Raw genomic sequence first — 23,528 nt, 5'->3', positions numbered from 1 at the left:
GGCATTTAAAAAATTCTCTTCCTAGACCTCAATTTTGTTCTCCTCTGAGGGATTAAAAATCTGAGTGATCGGTTGTAGGTAATGTTTGAATCTGATTTATCTTTTAAGGTATTAGTTTTATGAAAATGATCATTTAAAACTAATTAATTTCCTATCTCCCACAGTAAGTTATTTTCCTGTCACACAAGTAAATAACTGAAGAGCTCTAAGCCACCTTTCTTCCGTGTTGACTACTGTCTAAATCCAGCTTGTCATATGTAATACGTAGATAAGTTTTAAAATTTCTTTATTCATAGCTTTGGTCTTTTTGAGGCTAACTCCTCTGGTTTGAATTTTTTCTTCTATCTTGTGGCAAGGACGGTGGTTTTTCTATATCTAAACACCAGTATTCTGTTGCTTTTTACATATTTCATTATTGATGCTATTATTATTGATAACACCTACACTTTAAAATAATAACGACAGATATTATTTAAGTTTTGCATATTTTAAATAATTTTGGCAGGACTGAAACTTTCTTCTGTCTCTTGTTAAATGGGTGCCCCAAACACTTCCAATGGAAAACCAATAAAAGAGTCATACCATTCTTTTATTGTTTAAGCAGGATTAAAATTTAAGCAGCTGTTTGGCCTGGTTTACTACATGTATTTTTAAAGCCTTGTGTTTTTTTTTTTTTTGGGGGGGGGGTGGGCGTTGTATATGTCAACTATTTGTGGCAATATGCTTTGAAATGCTGACTCCTTAAATAGCTCAAGACCCTTGGTTTTAATTTCTGTTGTGACAATCTTTCCTTTCTGTGAATATTTTTTTGGTCCCCCTTAAATCTGGAATTGGAAGTTACTCTTTTTTTTTGCTTACAGATAATTGAAACCGACCAAACTTGTTAAAGTCAAAACCAACAACGCCAGGCTTTATTACACGCTCCCATGTTTGGTCACAGACTCTGGTAGATTCTGCACATGGCACAATTTATGCAGTGGCATGTCAGAAACTTAATGCTGTGATTTTCCTCTTCCTAATGGAGAATTAAGAGTCTAAAGGGCCTGAGCTGTTCACATGGACTGAATCCCCACGGCTTGGGTGCAGAGGTCTCGCAAAAATGTAGTAAGTGAGAAGGAGAACAAAGATTCTTAGTTGGAGGGGAAAAAAATGGGATCGCCTGTGGCTGAGAAGCTGAGGGGGGACAGGTAGCCACAGTGGGGTGCAGGATAATGAGGCACATGGCAAATGTGATGCACAGATGTGAAGCCAACTGTAGCTCCGGCTCCCAAAGTTGTGCATGCCACAGCACCATGCCTGGGGGCTATGTCTACCCCAGAACATTTGGAGCAGTAAACGACAGCAGCATTAGGTTCAAATTAATCTATTACTCCAGAGCTGTGAAATGTTGGTTGCTTGTTTCAGAATTACATTGCCTGTGGGTGAAATGTTTTAGGTAGATTTTAATGCAAGCTCATGGCTTGCTGAGGAGATTAAGAGGAGAAAGGGAAATTAGAACAGTTAGGAGAGTTGCAGAGGGGCACATTTCTGGTTAAAGTATATGAAAAAGTATCACATATTTCACGGGGCAGGTCTGGTCTCCTGTTGGCCACCTGCTGGGACTGAAATATCCCACATCGTAATGAAGGCAGGTTTGCAGAAGTCTTGTAAATACTTGAGCCCTGCAATTGAAGAAGGCAGACAAAGGCGGCTTTAGGGTCTCCTGGAGACTTTTGAGGGTTAGACCTGTCAGGCGGGTGCTCCAAATGAATTTGGTAATTTATTATTCTGCACTTGTTAAGTGGAACATGTAAAATTTTGCATTTTGGTTTTTACCTTGTGAGTTTAAGTAAACTCCCCAGTATCGGGTAGCCTCATGACTCTTCAGAGTATGTTACAGACTCATCTTGTCCCCCTCCCTCTGCCCTGGTTCCTTCACTGATATTGGCAGGTCCCTTTTCCCAAACCTGCGTGGGACTCCAACCCTATATTCTTCCAAAGTGGAAAAACTAAACCTTGAATTAACCTGGAATTTTTTCTGTCAATTAAATAGAGTTTATTCAATCAGAATGGGGGAAAAAAAAAAACTGTTTGGAAGTATCTATAAAGAATTTTGTTTTTTACAATATTGTAGTTTTTCTTATAAAAACACTTAATTGAAATGCCTAAGAGCTGCCCAGCACAAAAGTCAATAAAACCCTAGAATAGAGTTTATAGGGGTTGTCTATGTACATAATTAAATCCTTCAGGCACTTTAAAACTTTGCAAAATAAATGGTTATGCAAGAATAGCCTGCTGAGAGAAGAAATGCTTGTATCAGCTTTAACCAGCTGCCCTGTGTTCCATGTTCCCGGGTTGGAATGAGAAAGCTATTAGAACACTGGAAGACTGCAAGCCACATACAAATCATCTTTGTTACTGACACTTGGGGGAGTACTTTATAGTGGCTGTCAAGACCAATACAAAACATGGTCTGTGCCTGAAAAAGTCAAGTGCCATTATTTAAGAAGAAGATGTTAGTAATCCGAATAACTGAACAACATCCAGGATCTTCATTGAGTTGAGCTGCTAGAGAAGCAGATTGATTACTAGGTCTGACTTAAGTAAATGAACATGGAGGTTTGCATTCTAGATTTGATGGAATAACAAAGGTTAATTACTTGCAATGATCTATGCTGGAAAAGGAGTAAAAGGGGGAGAACTGTATTGAGATTTAATTTCCCTGTTCTTTGGGGAATACTATTGAGGGGATGGGATTATTATGGGGGGGCAAAGGAAGGAGTGCTAAGAAAAAAAAAAGAAAAAAAGAAAGCAGTCTAATGAATGTAACCAATAGAAAAATTGTAGGTTTGTTTCTCTCCCTGGCCCTCAAAAGTTATGATAAATGATAGCACAAGGCAAAGATAACCTACCATGAGAGTAGGATCACCAAGGCCAAATACTAAAACTCCCAGCTGACTGGCCCATACACTGCAGCCTCTGTTCGTGTTTATTTTTTCTGCTCACTCTTGGTTTCGTCAATCAGTATGATAGACGATAAGTCCTGACTAGAGCAGCCCGCGTCCTGCTCTCTCACGGTGGGTAGCATGTTGTGGTTGGCGCCAAGCAGTCGGGGGATCGCCCGCGTCAGGAGCACCAGGGGATGCGGTTCCGAGCAGTCTTCCAGCAGCCGGCTCCTTGGAGAATAGCAAGCAGGGGCGTTATCAGCCGGGACTGGAGTTGCCAAGAAACTGACCACACATTAGTAGCTTTGTTTGGGTAGAGTCTAAAGGGGCTGTAGCTCACCGACTTGAGACACTTTCTGTTAAATCATCCCTGGCTTTAAGTGTTCAAAGAAAGCTTGTTCAAAAAGAAACTCATGGGCTGATTTGCCGCAGGCAGTCCTATGACAAGGATCCTGAGTTAGGGATTTGTGGAATTACTGTGCTGTGAGGTGCAGATGGACATCAATTTAAAAAGAAAACTAGGAAGAAGACTCCTTCCTTGGGTCTGCCATTCACTTGTAAGGAAACTATCTCCTAATGTGCAAAACGATGCTAAAATGCCTTTAAAGGAAATCTGTGCACACAATGGGGAGCTTTAGCTAGCTGGTGACATATGAAACACTGCTCTGTTAGCCAGCGGCTCATCAGATAAATGGAATTTCCTGAATGCTATTCACAGATCACTAATGTTGTTTATCTACTCTCTCAGCACTAATACATTTTTACATTTCATTCTGGAGGAAGAGTTTCACTTTATTTCACTCATCGGAAACTTTTAGAACAATTTTGGTGTCCCTAATTTTGTTTAAAAAATTCATTTTGTAGAAGCTCGAGACTGCGGAAAAAATCAAGAATGTCCTGACTTGATTCACTGAAGTAGCCAAAGTGAAATTCTTTTGATATCTTGTGATGCAACATTGGTCAAGCATTTCCTGTTCAACATTTTTTTCCTAGGTATTAGTGGTTCTTGTCTCAAGAACAAATGTTTCGGAAATCTGGTGCTCTCTATTTTTGTAGGAAACTTCAAATAAGTGATCAGCCCACCTTCCCCCAAAAGTAATGCTTCTTGATAGAAAAAGCAAGGGAAAGTTGACAGTTCTCTTTGTGTAGATAATTTTTCTCCTTTTTAGAAATTACGCGAATGCGTTAAGGAATGTCTCACCTTCCCTTAAGGTATATTCTGTAAACAAAATGAATACTTTCTGATTATAACTTTTTATACCTGGTGTTATTACTTATAACTGCTGATGTATGTTAAGGTGAAACTTAACACTGGAATATTAGTTTTATTTCAGTTAAGTATGTTACTAAAGGCTCATGAACCCAAAGATTTAGGGTTGGTCTGTTTCTAGTTATCCTGCCAAGTTTTTTACTTGATGGAGGGGGTCTGTTCCATTCTACTTGGCCTCTCCACCTTTGTAACCCCTGGTTTCCTCTTTTCCTGAATCACAAGTTTACGTTCTCCCCTTCTGTGAGAAGATTGAACGCTTATTCGACTCCAAAATGACTATGGTCACAAAATATCAACAGTGATTTTAATAGATCTTTGCCTATCAAAATATTGTTGCTGAATAATAGGGTAAAGGTAGTTGTGGCTGCTGATAGCAAGGAATCTGACTATTAATAAAAAGCAGACAAGGATCTTGAAACAGTACTTCCACTGTTACAATTTAGACACTTTATATTACTTTATTTAGTGCCACACCTGCAGCTGCTCACATTGCTGGTGGCTGAAATAATCCAGGTCCACGCTGAGAGAGTATTTATTACAATTTCATTGTGCTGTTTGTGCTTACTGTTTAAGCCTTTCTCACAGGAGGAAGCATTAGCTAAGTGTACAGTAGATAGTAAAAAGGGGGATTTGGGCTCATCTGTTCCCCTTAAATCTAATAAAGTCTCCCTTTGTAATTAGTATTTGACTTCTTCTCTACCACTGGCTGGCACCTGGAGGTGGGTGGTGGCACAAACCGGCATTTCTTGAAGTTTTATCAAATGTCCCCACATTTCATGGTTTTATGGATTATGCCCTCTTCTGAGCCTTGGAAACAGTACACAGTTCCTAAGATCCACTTCTGCAAATGCTGTAATAGATGTTTGCGACCTCAACCGGAGAAAGAGGGTGCCTCATTTTAAGGCAATAGTAACGAGCGATTCTCCATCTTTAATTGATAGCTTAACTTAGGTTTCAGATGGGTCCCTTTTAGTGATGCACCAGTTTACTTTCGACCAAAAATGCTGATAACCATGGGTCCAAGGGCATAGTCTATAAAAAGTTCAAGTTAAGCAAATTTCTACTTTAGGCAAAAAGATCTAGTGGAGGGTTTGGGGGCGTGCTGTAGGCTAAAACCAAGCCAGGGGTAATTTCTTCCTCATCTATGTTGTTGGGACAGCTCAGAGTTCAGGGGGATTCATACCCTTTTGACTTTAATTGCTCTGGGCCCACTGAGGCAAAGAAACGGTGCTCTATTTGTTTTGGGGTCAAAGAGGCAATCACAAAGGCCTTCAGAATATTTTCAAACATTTGGGGGAGATAAACAGTTTTCAGGAATTTCGTAACCATAAAACTAGTTTCTAGATAGTTGTCTAATTTCCTAAACTGTGCTTGCTGAAGTTTATTTGGTTATTGAAACATTAAGCTTAACCAGTCATGTTCTTTTTACTTTATGAAAATGTAGACAGGAAATTATCAGCAAATTGCTCGTTTAGAATTAAAGACAGGAAATGAACTTCAGCAGTTGAATTCTTGTAGTAAAAAGCTTCTACCTAAAGCAGAAGTAAAGCCAGCAAACCCTGCTTTTGTTTTTAAGTCTGGGCTTTGTTATATCAACACAATAGATTTAGATTCTCTGTCCTTTTTCTCCTCAAAATTTCCACGTTGCTTTTTATAGTATCCACAACTGTTTCTGTTACTAATTTCTCTGTAATTTTTAAAATGTAAGTGGTGTTCTATTCTTTACTTATTTAGGAAAATACCATTTCTTGGATTACATTAATACATTAAAGTAGGCTATGACGCAGAAATAGTAGCCTTGTTAATTTATTTATTAGGGCGTCAAAAAACTTGAATATCTCCTTAAGTCCCCATATTAGTTTTTTATCTGAAATTCCAGAACTTCTTATTTGAAGTCTTGATTATATTTTAATATATATTCCTAAATAGTTAATAGTTTTCCCTTCAGGTTAACTTTTGGAGCTATTCTTTTTGACAGTTATTACTTAGATTTTATTCTTTATATATTATATTGTTAGTATGACCAATATATCAGTGGCATCTACAAAATTATTCCTGTACTTAATTTTCTTTTATATTTTTGTTTTGCCATTTTTATTTCTCTATATATTTCAAATACTCTAATATTGCTTAAAGTTCCCCTTATTGGTATTACATTATTTAAATAAACCACAGACATCATTCTCCTCCAACAAAATTATTTGTACCATGTCTGACTATTTTGATTACCTTTAAGGAAAAATGAACTGCTTTGGATTAAACAAGAAGGAACCTCAAACTTTAGCCAAACTTTGAACCATTTATTCAACTTAGCTCGAGGAAGTTAGAAAATTCTGGTTTTGTGATTAGTTTAAATTTCACTTTAACAGCAATTCACATTTCTTACACTTCTTTCAGTATTTTGTAACCCATAAAAGGTGAGGATTCCTCTACATTCCAAAAATACATGTTATTAATCTGGTATTATAGATTCTTATTACATACCTGTTACGCTGAAGACGTAATATATTCAAATAAGATTTAAATAAGCATAAGACATTCTTGGTATTTATTTGGTGTTAAAATTTTAAGGGCTCAATTATATTAAATTTTAGCATTCATCAGTTTATAATCTTTTGTTAAATGACTAAATGCTGGATGTAAATAGTCATAGTTGTTATTCTATCACCATTTTGAAAGTGAAAACTCACTTTTTTCTTTCTTAGTATTCAAACTGAAATTTCCTTAATTGGAAAGGAAGATCTTATTTAAGAGGAAGTTGACTTTCAATCAGATTTGGTTTTTTGATCAGTTTTATGTCTTTTGCAAACTTTTAAAACAAAGTCCAGGTGATATTCTAGCGAACCTTTGGAAGAGATTGCCTTCAAATTGTTTTATTTAATAATTATTTTGTCCAATAATTATTTTGTCCAGTCCAGTTTTTTTGTTTGTTCGTTTATTTTGTGGTTTCTGTCTGAGCTTTCCACAGTAATCTGAAGTGCATTGTAACTTTTAGCTGGAACATTCTTAAGTATAAATTTTTTGTGGTCGTTTCAGGTGGCAAAACATTAAACTTGGTATTCTCTAATGTTTCATAACTCTTTTCATATCACTGTGAATCTAAACTAGTTTTCTAATATATGAATCCAGAAATCTAATGAAAGGAACATGACTCTTCTAATTAGCAAGATGTGTGACTTAAATCTTAAATCTGTACTAGAGCAGGCATTTGAGGATAGTAATCAACTTTGATTAATTTTAGAGATTTTTGAGGGGGGTCTTTGTTTTTGTAGGAGAAAAATATCTTAATGGTAAGAGTAATAAAAGTAAAATAAGATGCCAATATTGAAAACCTCAGGATACATTTTAAAGGGTATTGGACTTTTGAAAAATGGGTGAATTGTAATTAAAACTTTAAAATTAGCCAGGAAGATCTACTTTAGACTTTTGCTCTGGTGTGCAATTATGTGAAGTGATGTTTGGAGAGGACACTTGCATTTATGGTAGACATTCTTTTGTTTATTCAACGAATATTCAACAACTAGAAAATGCCAGATGGTCTTTTTGGTGATGGAGACTCAGCAGTTCCCACAACAGACAAATTTCTTGCCTTCGTGAAGCTTGCACTCGAGGGGGGAGGGACAGATGGCACATCAGTAAAGATTATTTCAGATGTTAATTAGTGCTACAAAGATAATAAAACAGTGCTATAGAGAGTGAGTGATTAAGGGTGATCAGATAGCACTTAAATTATACCCAACTTTATATTGAATACTGTAGTGGGTTACACACTCTTTATCTAGGTAAAATCTTTTGGTCCCTCTTACACAATAATTCTGACTCCCATGTTTGAGTAATAAGATGATAAAATTCAGTATTACTTACATTAAAGGTGTTTCATTTTTAACTGGAGTAATTTAGTTTTTTTTGTTTTTGTTTTTTTTAATGTGATCAGACCAGAGAAATATTCTCATGGAAGCGAATTCTGCATCTTTTGCTTATAGCTTAACCGTTATGAACTATTTTATAATAATTTGATGTATTATGGTCATTTCTTTAAAAAGTTATTTTTTACCATTTACATATCATCTTAATGGGTATCCAATTATTTTCAGACATCTTGAAGTGTTTGGTTCTATGTTTCATCTACTCAGACTTAATTCAGGAGGAGCTTCATCCAGATGTTTTGTTTATTTTTTCCCCAATTACATGTATGAGATCTCAGAATTTATGAGATCACAGGTCAAGTGAAAGGTCACAATGGAGAGGTCAAGTGAGAAGCTAGAATTTGCAAAACCAAAGAAATGACAGGACAGTGCCAAATGAAAGGTCGAAAGTCAAGTGACAGACTCAGCGTAGATGAAAGCGAGTGGTATGTTTGTTGAACGTCTGAGCACAGTGAAGTGTCTCAATATTCATGCACACAAAGTCAAAGGTTCTTAACCTCGGAATTCACAATTAATGATCACGTGCCACTTGTTATTGTACAAGTATATGCTACTTATTCACAGAGAAAAGCACCGTTACATAAATTAAAAAAGTGTTTTTGTTCACTGATTATCATCCATCAGGGTTGCCCTTTTCCTATGATAGCTCTTTGAGATACACAGGGCACCCAATCTGGGAAATTCTGAATAGCATTTTGTTTTTGTCAGTGTAGGAAATATGCACATAGCAGATCATCTGAGATGTGAAAAAGCTTACTTAAAATCAGTCTGGTAGTGGATTTCTTCTCTTATAGACTTCTGATTGATACCTCCATGTGGTTTTACTTCTCCACTTTATTCATTTATTTCTCCGTTTACTCCCTTATTTAACAAATATTCATTGAAATCCAAGTCATCGTGGTTACTTATCCTGCAAAACTCTAAGAGAAAGTTTATTTGTGAAGAAAAGTTTCTGCTTGAAATATTATGGCTGGGCCAGCATTTCCAAGCTTTATGTACTTGCTCAAAATTTCTTGATAGTACTTATTTTTTAAGCCAAATGGTTTGATGCTAGGGCTTCTTAGGGAGAGATAGTAAATTTTTTGTTATTTGGGGGAACTAAGAATGAAGATATAAAAGATCTCCGTTTTACATGACTACGACATATTATTATTAATTCATTCATTTGTTCTTTCTATAAACAAAATTAATATTTTCCTCTGTCTGCCCTGGTTACAGAAACATAGCAATCTGTAGTTCTAAGTTAGATATGTTATCATTTATCTGTAGAACCTATCACTTTATTTTTGAGGAATAGTAAACACTATTAATATACTTGAGAGTTGCGTGTGTATTTGTGTGTGTGTGTGTGTGTGTGTGTGTGTGTGCGTGCGTGCATTTGTCATTAACAATAAATGGGTCTTTGGGACTTAGGGGAATTTTGTCAGTGATTTGTTTTATGGGTCATACAAAGTGACCATTCTTCAAAAGCTAAGTATTTTTATTTCTGTATTCTAGAAATAAAAAGCAACATTTTAAGACAAACTCAAAAAATAAATTAATGTGTTAGGGATCTCTAGCTCTAAAAGAGAAATTCACCATAAGAGAATTTGGTTTTATATAGAGCCCTGTATTTTTTGCTGATAGAGCACATTAGGCTGGTAGCTTATTTACAGGTAAAAATCTCATTGATGATCATAGAAGTTAGTGGAAAATGAATAGGAGTTTAGTCTCTACCAAACTATAAAATCAGGCTTTAAATCATAGAATAAGTACTATCATTGTGCAAAAGCAGTGTTTATTTTTCCTAAGTTTTGCCTTTCATATCACTCTCATAAATTTTTTTTAATATATACTTTGAAAAGTTAAGGGCAAGCCCTGAAGGGTGAAATATTGCAAACCAATTAAAAACAACTGAAGTGAGATTCTAAAATACAGGAGTTTTCCAACTCATGAACAATATTTAGAGAGCTGGTTAATTTTAATTCCTCTGGGAACCATAAGTCTGGGCATTAATAGGCTTAGAGTGATAAAAACGGCCATATACTATGCACATATAGATGGTATTGTCAAAAAAGAAGCAATTAGTGGCAAAGAAAGCATAAGTATGTACACATATGGTGAGCAGGTTGAAATGTGAAATACGGCCAAGAATAAGAGCCAATGACAAAAAAGAAGAGGAAGCTGGGCTACTGCTTTAACTTACTTAACACAATGGCAAATAAATGATTTGCACACAAACAGATCAACTTAGTGATTGCAAATAACTAAAGGATTTTTAATGTTTCTTAGAATTTTCTTTAACCAACATAGAATCTAACAGTAAATGGATTCTTTCATTTCCTTCTCTTTCATTTTTCTTTTTTGCTTTTCTTTCTTTTACTTTTCTTTTCTTTCCCTTTTCTCCTTGTTTTCCTCCTAAATTGCTTTTATATCTCTTATCTCTAGCCTTCCTTCTTTCTCTTCCCATCATTTTCTCAATGACATAATTGACTAAATTGATAGTTTAATTCAATTTGCTTAACTTAAAGATACTGAATACTCTTGATGGAATCTAGAACGCTGATTTTTCCCAACCAAAAGAAGACAGCAGAGAAAGGGGCCAGATGACCCTTGACATCATTCCCAGTGTTTATCGTTTGGATGGCACAGAGTACCTCTTTGGGGGATGGTGAACGCACAGCTTCATAAGCCCCTTATTTTAGGGCCTGTGTGTCCACCCCAAAAATCTGTCTCATCTTCTTCTTTGTAAAAAATTATACCACAAGCACATTTCTGTACGAAGTTGACCCAAAGGGACACTTTTACATTTCAGTTTTTAAAAGTTATACAGCTGTCACTATAAAGTGTAACAGGCAGTTTGTAACCTTATCTACTGTGTTATAGATTTTGTGATACTTTCAAGAGAAAGAAGTGGATGTGAAAGGGAAATACATTTAAAAATCTGATAACCAGCAACACATATTTTACTCCTCCAAAGTCAGGAAACTGGGGGGACATGCACAGGTTCATTTCCAGCATGAAAATCGTATTACTGTGACTAATTTAGGTGCAGAATGTGCTTTACAGTGGAAGGTCCTGTAGTATGGAATAAATAGTAATAATTTTTAGTATTATTCTCCATCTTAACCCTGTTTATTTTGGCTATGATTCTCTTGGGGAATGTCATCTTTCCCAAGACGCAATTGACAAAAGCTGATTTCACTGGCAGAGAAATAAAAAAAAAAAACAGTCGAGGGAGGTTTAGAGAGCACTGCAATTAATTCTGTGTGTATGGAACTGCTTATCTGCCCACAACTGGGTCTGAGGAAACTCTGCTTAGTATTTATTAGGAGTTGAATTTATATGAGAAAAAAACAGATGCTCAACTTTGCTACCTTTCCTTTTAAAGTTTAATGTGCTGTAAAATAAAAGGATCTGTACAATTAAGAAGAAGGTGCTTTACCCTTTAACACGTGCCAAATGCCTCTCAACTCCCTTTTCTGCAGATGCTCTCCTGTTTCTACAAAACACCCAATAATAAGTCCATCTCCAGATGAGATTCGCAATTCCATATGACCCAGGTTGCCAGAATTTAGGCGAAATGACCTGAAGAGTTATCAAATGTGATAGCTGGAATCATTTTCTGTATTCTCTGGTGTTGGTCCAGGATTGTGCACTATGCTTGGGATCCAGGTACTATAAAGAGAACCCTTCAAAGGCAGCTCCAGGGTGCCCCACAATAATTGAAATGTGGGAGAATCAGTATCAGACGTCAGTATCTTTCGTTTGGATTTGGAAACAGGAAATGAGTTGGCATTTCTAATCTTAACTGGGAGACAGGCCCTGACTCCACAATTACAGAGCATAATTACTCCAAGTTCAGTCTACGAAGAACCCCCAACTGCTTGTTGAGGACCTGCCAGGAAACTGACCTGGGTGAATGGTCTGGAAGAGAACATGAGGTGACAAGAGGCTGAGATGCCATTTTCAAGTAAATCTACATGAAAGGGCTGCTTAGAAAGGTAGAGGTTGTTAAAATCAGCTTGGCACAGGGGCATGCTAGAGTTTACACTGAGAAAAACTGGCAACATGCAGTGTTTGGGGCCTGAATCAAATATTCACTGAAGCTTTGAATAGTGTGGTTAATAGAAATCTTTTCAAGAATTTGATTTTTATAAATTCTCATTTTGAAAACACACCACAAACATCGTTGAGAACGATGTATATATGTATGTATGTTTTTCAAATAGTTACTGGATTTCCATGTAAAATGGGGCCATAGTCCCCTATACTCCCTCTGTGACTCACTTCCTCCTGTAAACGTATTACTCTCTACCAATGTGCCTGATGTTACTCTCTCCAGATTCACAGCTCACTGTGTAATTCTTATGCCAATTTCAGTGCTTACGTTCTCTGAAGATTCCTGCCCCGTTTTGTTTTTTTTTTTAAAAGATCAACCTTTCAGCTATTAAATTGGCTCCTAACAAAAGCTTTTGTTGTGGTTTGCTTCTATCATGCTTGAAAGGACAGCAAATGATAGGTTACAGTAGTGCAGCTGGAAAATTTCAAAAAAACATGATTCTTGTGTCCAAGTTGTTTTTCACTTTGTTGTAGAATGGCCTCAAAATGGCAGTTTGGGGTATGGTGTTTTAGAAAGCCCACCAGAATTTAGAATAACTCAAAAAGGTGAATTCAAGAGAAAAATGAGAAATTCACAGAACCCCTGGAACTGAATTCCTTCTCACATGACCAGAGAAGAGGAAAAGCTTTAAATCTCTTCTGGGGTCTAGCTACACTGGCCCGTCATTTTGACCTGTACGCATTGGGTTGGGGGCAATGTCATCTCCAAGTACAAGGGTACCATGCAAGGTGGGCGTCGGCTCCTCAGAACTTGTGCCAGAATGGCTTTAAAGTGGCATCATCTGGTGTCAAATTTTGAATGCTGAAAAGATAGGACTAACCACTTAGAATGAAAAAGACCCCTATTACTGAACTTTGTGAATTTGTGACAAACTAGACCAAATCTATAGGAGAAACTTACATTTGCATGTCATTTCATTAAGCAAACAATAAAAAATATAGTGAGTACTTGCTATAAGGAGTAATATCCAAATTCTTCCCCAGCCATGAGGCCATAGGTTATTTGTCTTTTTACCTCTTGATCTTCCTTTACTCACTTTGTGTACTCCAACCACACTGGCTTCCTTTCTGCTTCTTAAAGATTTCTCTTTCTGGGGCACCTCTTCCAGCTTCAGGTCTTGGCTCAAATATCACTTCCTTGGTAGAGACTTCTCTGACCACAGCTGTCTAAAGTTTCCTACTCTGTTTCTCCTAATCACATCATCCTGTTTGCTTTGTTTTCTGCATGGCAATCACCATGGGCCACAAGTATCTTGCTAGTTTATTTATGTATTTCCTTGTTATGGTGTGTTCCTCATGCCTGCCCAGAATATAAGCTCCTGAAAGGCAGGGTACTCGAGTGTCTTGTTTACTTCCTCATCCCCAATACTTAGCCCAGCTCCTGGTGCAAGTAGGTGCTCAATAAATGTTTTTTGAATAAATGAGTGGATGAATGAAAAAGTGAATAAATGAAAGAACGAACAAAATACATACATTAGTGCATGAACTGTGTTTCTTTTGAGAAGCTTTCAATCTGATTCAATAGACACAACAAAAGGAAAATAGGAGACTATAATTGAGAGAAATCTGAGAGATCAAGACTATAGATATAATAACACCCAGAACTGTGAGAGACATCATTGCGACCAAGAATATTTGGGGACTCCTTTAGAAAGGGCATACTTCGTATGATGGAATGAAGGATAAGGGAAGAAAAGGTATTTAAAGAAAAATGTCTGTGAATGGTGGTAAGATAAAAGTTCCAAAGGCAAGTTAAAATAAGTTATATTATTTATGCTGCTGTGTTAATACTAAGAACAAATTTATGCTCATGGTGGGAGAAGTCACTGACTATCTTATGGGGAGGGGGGTCAGTGAGAAGTAGTTCTGTATGTGGCAGCAACTGTCCTTGTCTACTGGGAAAGTGAGCCAATGATTGGCCATCACAATGACCAAGGAGGAAATAAAATTAGGCCTAGGGTAAAAGTTTGACTATGGACCCTAAAAGGTGGAAGCCCCACTTTCTCTTTTCAGCAAAACCCTTGAGGCCAAGCCAATCAGCCCCAGTACTGTGAGTTCCTTCAGAGCAGGATTTAACCATTCTAGAAAAGAGTTCAACGTGTGATTTGGGTTTCTAAGGAGAAACCTTAATTTAGAGCCTGATAGATATTCATTAAACATCTTTTTAATGATTGAATAAAAAATGAGGAACTAAGTAGTAATGAATTGGTATCTTGAAAATCCATCCAAACTTCCTTTAGGAAGACTGGTCTATTTATAACATCCCTCATGAAGACCACCGTTGACCTAGTTTTCTAAAGAAAAGCAAATTGTCCTCTGTGTAAGGTACGATCACCGCACCATCATATCGTTAAGGAGGCAAGATGCTTCCTATCCCATTTCTCAAGAAAGGAAAAACTGGTATACTTGATAAAGGGAGCCTGCAAGGCAGAATTTTTTTCTTTATTTTCGGCACTAACAGAGAACATTCAGAGAAAGGCCAAGATGGCAGATTGAAGTAACAAAGGTCTGGCTTAGGGGGAGGTGAGGTGAGTATGTGAGTTAGTGGCTTCTGAGAAGAGGTAGCTGCCTCAAGACATCCCAGAAATTTTCTGTAAGATGAGAGGTAAATTCAAAGAGAACATTTGTGTATTCAAGTATAACCTATAAAGAGCCCCCTGAAGTAATTCTTCCTTGACAGAAAATGCTGTGGAGTGGAAGAAGACAACTCAAAAATGTAATTAAATTGAGCTCTTTGGACGTTTTTAATCTTCTTTTACTTGGACTTTTCTTTGTTCAGGTGTGTTGTATTTAATCGATTCCATGCTTCAAAAATATATTTTTTTTAATTTTATTTATTTATTTATTTATTTATTATTATTATTATTATTTTTTGGCTGTGTTGGGTCTTCGTTTCTGTGCGAGGGCTTTCTCTAGTTGTGGCAAACGGGGACCACTCTTCATCGCGGTGCGCGGGCCTCTCACTGTCGCGGCCTCTCTTGTTGCGGAGCACAGGCTCCAGACGCGCAGGCTCAGTAGTTGTGGCTCACGGGCCCAGTTGCTCCGCGGCATGTGGGATCTTCCCAGACCAGGGCTCGAACCCGTGTTCCCTGCATTGGCAGGCAGATTCTCAACCACTGCGCCACCAGGGAAGCCCCACAAATATTTTTTGACCCGCGTTAGATTATGACATGAAAAGAATTCATAGCTGAAGGAATAGAAAATCAATACAAGTAATTAGAAAATAGTCTCATATTTGTATGATTTAAAGCACAACAGTGCCTGATTGTAGAGGCTTCTGAGATACATAGAATCTCATCCTCATGGATCTTGTCAACAGGGCGTGATCAGAGTAGCTGCCTCAGCCAAGCTGCTCAGAGGCCCAGCTTTTAATAATGACCGGCACGAGGGGACCAGAGGCTGTAGAGAGTGGCAGAAATAGAATCCACATCCAGGCCCTCATCAGCTCAGTGGGCCACGTTCACCTCGAAGGACCCTCACCTGACTCCTTATCTGGTGACCACCACTGACCTGGGATAGTATCCTCAGCCTCTCTGTGTATCCAGGATGAAACCTCTCCTGCCTCTGGAAACTGAAGGCCAAGCAGGTGGCGCCACGGCCAACTGGAGAACGTGATCTCTGGGCCTTCGGTTTCATTGTGTGGGGTTAGGATGCTATTGTGGCTTCTTTGGTGTCTGCTGACTGCCTTTTCACTGGCCTGTTTGGGTGGCCACCAGCCATCTCACAGACAGGGATGGTACTTTCCAGCTAAGCACGTCATATTTTCAGGTGGCATAAGGAAGCTCTTCAGCTCCTGTGTAAGGGGTTGGTAAGGTTGGTAGTTTATTTCACAAGCAGAGCAGATTTTTTTATGGAATCCCTCTGGAAGATTGTACTCTAAGTAAACGGACCATTAACCAGAAAGCCAGAACCAGAGTTTTCAAGCCAGTGCTGTTAACGCTCACGTACATGTGAGTGTGAAAAGCTTCGACTGTATAATCAGCATGTATTTTATCAAATGATTTTGCGTTTTATTTTAAAAACATTGAATAGCATCTTCACTGTGTCTGATGTTGTCATACCCAGTGAGCCAAAATATTAGTGCATGGTGTGAGCTCCGAGAGCGCCCCAGTTTGGGATTTAAAAAGTACATTTGAGTTAAAAGCATAAAAAAACCTTAAACTTTTAAAACTGCAGACTATTGTATCCTTCTAACTCCCGAACAGCTCTGTCTAATGCTGTCCAACTTGGCAATAAAAACAGAATGAAGAAAGCCGAAACACTTTTAGACTCACACCAAGTATGCAGTATTTCAGCCTGACAGGATTATTCCTTGCCTGAAGTGACTTATGTTGGAAAGGGAAGTTTGCATGGAAATGCCTTTGAGGTTAATTGTCATGTCATTAGCGTGATGCTATAATCACATTTCTGAATTTCCTTCATAAATTTCTTTTCTATTTTTATCCTGTTTTTATTTTTAATATACTGCTCTCTTGAAAAAGTCTACTGTAGTCTTGCAAAAATACACCCCTGTTTTTTTTTTTTAAGCCTCTTGAAAAACTGGTCTCTGCATAAATTATAGTTTATAAGAGCACAGTAATCTGTCCTCTTCTACTTTTCAGTTCCTTTTTATTCCTTGATCATAACATCCACACACATAATGAGTGATTTTAAATGATCCAATTTAAGTGGTAACAGGTATTGCACTGAGGCTAGGAAAAATAAGTCATGTGCTAGTATTTCCATTATGACTTTCAGCTAGAGTATCATCCGAAATATGGCTTAACCACCATAGATAATTCTTTTTAAGAAAATCATCTGTTGAGCCAAATCTGTGGTAGATTTGCGGCACAGACTACAGTAGAGGAGGAACTCCGCTGAAACCACAGAAATTGCTCAGGAACGCTGCGAGATTGTTCTCATCAGACCGCTTCAACCTCCTTGGGCTGTTGTCAGTTCTCTCTGTGGTGACGGAAACACCGGGGGACTCGCCACTGTGTTCCCTGGAGTTCCCAGCATTGTCTGTTCCCTTGACCTTTGAAAGCATTTGTCTCAATTGTTCTTGAGCTCTGGGAGAAAGAATCTCAGATGAGAAAACAATTGTTCCCACCAGGAACACTGCTCCAAACCCACCCTTTGTTTTGGGCTCACTTTCACAGTGACAAAGGCCCTCTGGCCTCATGCATACTGATTCCCACTTCTGGAGACATATCTCGAAATAATGTGCCTCATCATGAAATATTGTCATGTTTCTAATCTTGTTTCCTTTTCAAAACAGGCCATTTTATTCCAGGGTTTGCACAGTTCTGCATCTGTATCAATGACTTTTTGCGCTGAGGTCTCCCCTCCCAGTGCATTTCCTGAGCAAAATGCTGGATCCGGCCTGCCAGTCAGGAATGGCCAAACTGGCTCAGCTTGCTGAGAGCAGATCTTTAAAGTTCTCATCTCTCAGGTGTGTTACTTTATGGTCCTAGTTGGAGTCAAAGCCTGTTCATGACATCCCTGTCCCCATAGCCAGAAAACCAATCACACTGACTGATTACTGTCAGCTCCTGTGGTCTGATACAGAGAAAGGAAAACCTGTACAGAATTTTTCAGTTAGAAGCATTTACCCAATAGGGCATTTGGCAAATACGTTCCTGGTAGAGGAAAGATCGGATATTATACCCAAATCACATCAGATAGGAGACAAAATAAAAGACAAAAGTAAGAATTGTGAAGTTCAGAATTCATATATATGTGCTCTCTCTTTCTCCCCCTTTCTCTCGTATATCTTAAAATCAAAATATTACAGAGAACTTACCTTTTGCTTTTTTCGGATTTTAAGCACTTAAAAATTTTTTGTTCAATAAAAACTCTCTAGTCCTTTTCCCATTTGTAAATATGAGTACTCTGTACAATATTAGTACTCTGTACAATCTTAACCTACTTACTAATCCATCATCACGGGCTGCTTTATAAAATAAAATAGTGAGTTTGACTAAATAGCCCAGATATTCTTTTTCAAAGAAGGAAGATTCAGTGCTCAGTCAGTGACTTGCCTAAGGCCACGCAGTGAAGACAATGAAGACTGATGAGGTTAAGCCCCTCTTACAAGGGTCTGAGAGTTGGGGAAGGGAGCCTTTTTATCGTCTATGAACATCTTTTCTCAAATCAAAAGATGTCAAAGACTCTCCTGTCCAGTGCCACGGATACAGCAAAACAAAACTCTTCTTTGGAAAATGGGGGAAATAGAAGTACTTTTAGTGCAGTTCTGAGATACAGCACAAGTCCGTTAAGTTCCTTGCAGTCAATAAGAGCTTTATGTAAAATCTCTGTATGTGAACGACCCTGGATAACTAGCTGACTTCCCTTTCCATTACTGATCATTGCATATAATCTCCTGAATAAAAAGAATACATTCACATTGTATGTAGATATCTAAAGGGGAAAGATGTAGTTTCAACCCTCTGTTAGAGTGTTAGTTTTATGACCTTGGGCAAGTTACCTAAATTCTCTATTACTTCATTTCCTCATGTATAAAACGGGGGGAATAACTGCACCTCCTTGGCCCATAGTAGATGCTTGATAAAATATTAGCTCCAGGCACAGAACCAGTATGAAGAATTTACGGAAAGGTTTAGGAAATAAAATCTATGTAACTCATGAGGTTTAAATAGATAAAACGCTTTCTGCGTACTTCTCACAAATTGCTTTATGCATCTTCGTAATAGAGCCAGAAAAAGAGCTGCCCTTCGAAGCTCCGGGCCCCGTGGAAAACCACATTCTGCTTCTGTCCCTTAGTCTTTTTTACCCAGGTAAAATTAGGTCGAATGATTCCCTTAATGGGTTCATGGTTACCCATAATGTCCATTTCATCCTCCTTGCACTTGGATTAAAAAAGAAGTGTAGAGCGTGGGTGGGGAGAACACAGCTTGAAGAGAACAAGGAGATAATTGGCCACCAAGGGCAGCGTGTAATGGAATGGATGAAAAGAGGCAGTGGAAGCTTACCTGCTGAAATCAGGAGCCCTTTGCCAATTTCCCTTCTTCTATGTCACAAGAACTTTTTGGAACCATTACTGTTGTATGTTACTTATTTCCCTTACCAGTCTGTGGGCTTGCAAGAAAAGATCTTAGGATAAGCCAGCTAATATTTCATCTCCATCTGCAAGACAAGATGATGGAATGGGGTGCCGTTGGGTATGGGTCCTTTTTTTGTTTGGTATTGCACATTTGGGAGAAGATACAGCTAAGACCACTAACCCTTCATAAGGCAGAGATGTTTCTCTCCTACGTGCTTCAAAAACACAAGCAACCCTTCTTACTCTTATTGACCCACTTCAGCCTACTCTGTCCCCATTGGTTTTCTAGATAGTAAGTCCAGGCATGCACCTCTAAGCAGCTGAGACAGCAGAATCCTCACCTAACGTTAGTTCTTAGCATACAGGTTATGGGATATTGAAAGTGAAATCCAAATCTCTCTCCACTTAGGATACATTTTGAATTTTTCCCATAGTTTATATATTCTTAATATTATATAGTTGTGTGGCTTTCCTGCTAAAATTCACCTATTGATACCGAATGATACTATTTCTCTATAAAATTCATTTTAGAGCCCTCCCAATCAACACTTTCATTAGGATTGTCAATATCATCTGTCTTGATTTACCTGAATACTGTGTTCATTTAAGTTAAACAAATATTTAAGTATGTGAAAATCTGAGCAATGTATTTAACAGACTTTGTGAACTTTTTTTTTTTTTTTTTTAATAAAACTTGGTTTTGGAAAATACACACATACATTTTGCCAAGACTTGCCCCTTAATGTTTAATCTTGTGGCTTTCAGGGGAAATCTAATTTGTATCCTTCGTTTATGCTCAACTCAACAGATTGTTGCAGTGTTAGCCAAGTGCTGGATGGCCTTACGGCCGGTGGGGCTTTTCAGGTTTCTTGATTCTCTGTGGTCCCTGTTGCTTTGCTTCTCGATCCCTGATGGATCACAAATACTGTACGTTTTATACTCAGTCTCTCTATTTAAAAATTAAGTCACACTGTAAACAATGGGCTATCTCAGTATTTACAAGGGCTGGGAAATTATTTGTCGCCCTTCTTCCGATCCGCAGTGGCCTCACTCTATTTTTACTCTGAGGTTTGTTGAGACAGGTCTAAATATGATGACTGAGGCATAGGGTTTTCCACTGAAGTGACTGACTCAGGATAGAATTGTGTGTTTCTGGGTATGGATGGCAGCGACCTGTTAAATGTCTTGGGGCTGGGTTTTGAGAACACATGACGTCATGGTGTCTCCCTTAAGCCATTCAAACACAGAAACCACTCACTTGGGTGCGCATTGCTGGATGACCACCGAACCTCCACCTGACTCCTTGCCGTTGCTTTGAATTTCTGTCCACCTGACTCCTATTCACACGCTCCATCACGGCTGGGTCTTTGTTTTTCCACAGACACTCCATGGCTGGTCTCGAACATAAGTTTAGGTAGCAGTAGTGTTGGTGATGAGAGGTGTAGGGGACGGAAGACTTGAAATGGGCCCTGCACAAGCTGACATTCTCCATACGCTCTTAGATTATTCTCCCCCTAACCTCTAAGCTACTTTCTACCGTGCTTCTTAGTACAGCTGCCCCACCACATCCTAGATGAAAAACCAGAGTCGGTGTGTATAGTTTGTTTTTTTTCCTCTGAAATACAGTCTTTTTCTGTTTTGGAGCAAAGACTGGGTATTCCTGGCACTTAAGTGGTCTTTGTCTTTTTCTACAAGGTATGTATGTTTTTAAAAAAGAAAAACTGGGAAGAACTCTAGGACACAGTAGTCAAATAGAGCATTCCAGGGGCTCAAAAGAAAATTCTAGAGTCACTGTTTTTCTTTTTCTTGAGAAAAGCTTCTGAGTTTTAAACCTGTCAGGAGTTCTAGGTCTTCCTCAGTGCTTTCCCTCCCATGCTCAGAACTTCCCTTTCCCCACCTTCCCTTCACTACTGCTGCTTTGCTTCTCTTGGTTGGGCCCCTATCCTGCTGGAGGCCTACCTGAGGTCCTCAGAGTCACTACTAGTGGGTTGGAATTTGAAGGATGACGGAGGGGCTGCAGAGTCTTAAACAAAGGAGATACAGTTTCTGATATCCAGAGTAAAGCATGAATAATTTTTCCCATGTATGTGTTGTTGAATCAAATGATTGCTACTACTAGTAATAGGGTACTTGTTCTGTCATGGTACAACCATATTTCTTTTCTTTTTTTTTTTTTTTTAACATTTTTACTGGAGTATAATTGCTTTACAATGGTGTGTTAGTTTCTGCTTTATAGCAGAGTGAATCAGTTATACATATACATATATCCCCATATCTCTTCCCTCTTGTGTCTCCCTCCCTCCCACCCTCCCTATCCCACCCTTCTACCTGGTCACAAAGCACCGAGCTGATCTCCCTGTGCTATGCAGCTGCTTCCCGCTAGCCATCTATTTTACATGTGGTACTGTATATATGTCCATAGATACACTACCACTCTCTCACTTTGTCCCAGCTTACCCTTCCCCCTCCCCATGTCCTCAAGTCCATTCTCTAGTAGGTCTGTGTCTTTATTCCTGTCTTGCCCCTAGGTTCTTCATGACCATTTTTTTTTTTTTAGATTCCGTATATATGTGTTAGCACACAGTATTTGTTTTTCTCTTTCTGACTTACTTCACTCTGTATGACAGACTCTAGGTCCATCCACCTCACTACAAATAACTCAATTTCATTTCTTTTTATGGCTGAGTAATAGTCCATTGTGTATATGCACCACATCTTCTTTATCCATTCATCTGTCGATGGACACTTAGGTTGCTTCCATGTCCTGGCTATTGTAAATAGAGCTGCAATGAACATTGTGGTACATGACTCTTTTTGAATTATGGTTTCCTCAGGGTATATGCCCAGTAGTGGGATTGCTGGGTCATGTGGTAGTTCTATTTTTAGTTTTTTAAGGAACCTCCATACTGTTCTCCATAGTGGCTGTATCAATTTACATTCCCACCAACAGTGTATGAGTGTTCCCTTTTCTCCACACCCTCTCCAGCATTTATTGTTTGTAGATTTTTTGATGATGGCCATTCTGACTGGTGTGAGATGATATCTCACTGTAGTTTTGATTTGCATTTCTCTAATGATTAATGATGTTGAGCATTCTCTCATGTGTTTGTTGGCAATCTGTATATCTTCTTTGGAGAAATGTCTATTTAGGTCTTCTGCCCATCTTTTGATTGGGTTGTTTGTTTTTTTGATATTGAGCTGCATGAGCTGCTTGTAAATTTTGAAGATTAGTCTTTTGTCAGTTGCTTCATTTGCAAATATTTTCTCCCATTCTGAGGGTTGTCTTTTCGTCTTGTTTATGGTTTCCTTTCCTGTGCAAAAGCTTTTAAGTTTCATGAGGTCCCATTTGTTTATTTTTGTTTTTATTTCCATTTCTCTAGGAGGTGGGTCAAAAAGGATCTTGCTGTGATTTATGTCATAGAGTGTTCTGCCTATGTTGTCCTCTAAGAGTTTGATAGTGTCTGGCCTTACATGTAGGTCTTTAATCCATTTTGAGTTTATCTTTGTGTATGGTGTTAGGGAGTGTTCTAATTTCATTCTTTTACATGTAGCTGTCCAGTTTTCCCAGCACCACTTATCAAAGAGGCTATCTTTTCTCCATTGTATATTCTTGCCTCCTTTATCAATGATAAGGTGACCATATGTGTGTGGGTTTATCTCTGGGCTTTCTATCCTGTTCCATTGATCTATATTCCTGTTTTTGCACCAGTACCATACTGTCTTGATTACTGTAGCTTTGTAGTATAGTCTGAAGTCTGGGAGCCTGATTCCTCCAGCTCCGTTTTTCTTTCTCAAGATTGCTTTGGCTGTTCGGGGTCTTTTGTGCTTCCATACAAATTGTGAAATTTTTTGTACTAGTTCTGTGAAAAATGCCTTTGGTAGTTTGATAGGGATTGCATTGAATCTGTAGATTGCTTTGGGTGGTATAGTCATTTTCACAATGTTGATTCTTCCAATCCAAGAACATGGTATATCTCTCCATCTGTTTGTATCATCTTTAATTTCTTTCATCAGTGTCTTATAATTTTCTGCATACAGGTCTTTTGTCTCCTTAGGTAGGTTTATTCCTAGGTATTTTATTCTCTTTGTTGCAGTGGTAAATGGGAGTGTTTTCTTAATTTCACTTTCAGATTTTTCGTCATTAGTGTATAGGAATGCAAGAGATTTCTGTGCATTAATTTTGTATCCTGCTACTTTACCAAATCCATTGATTAGCTCTAGTAGTTTTCTGGTAGCATCTTTAGGATTCTCTATGTATAGTATCA

The 23,528-nt window shown here is 38.2% G+C and overlaps 1 protein-coding gene across 10 annotated transcripts in view; it reads left to right on the top strand.

The window, feature by feature from the left end:
- The window catches only part of MECOM (MDS1 and EVI1 complex locus), a 566,050-nt gene that overhangs the window by 410,150 nt on the left and 132,372 nt on the right, over positions 1–23,528 (top strand). The window lies entirely within an intron of this gene.

Source organism: Eschrichtius robustus, chromosome 6 (assembly GCF_028021215.1).
Source record: "Eschrichtius robustus isolate mEscRob2 chromosome 6, mEscRob2.pri, whole genome shotgun sequence".
NCBI lineage: Eukaryota > Metazoa > Chordata > Mammalia > Artiodactyla > Eschrichtiidae > Eschrichtius > Eschrichtius robustus.
This window is presented reverse-complemented; position numbering and strand designations above follow the sequence as displayed.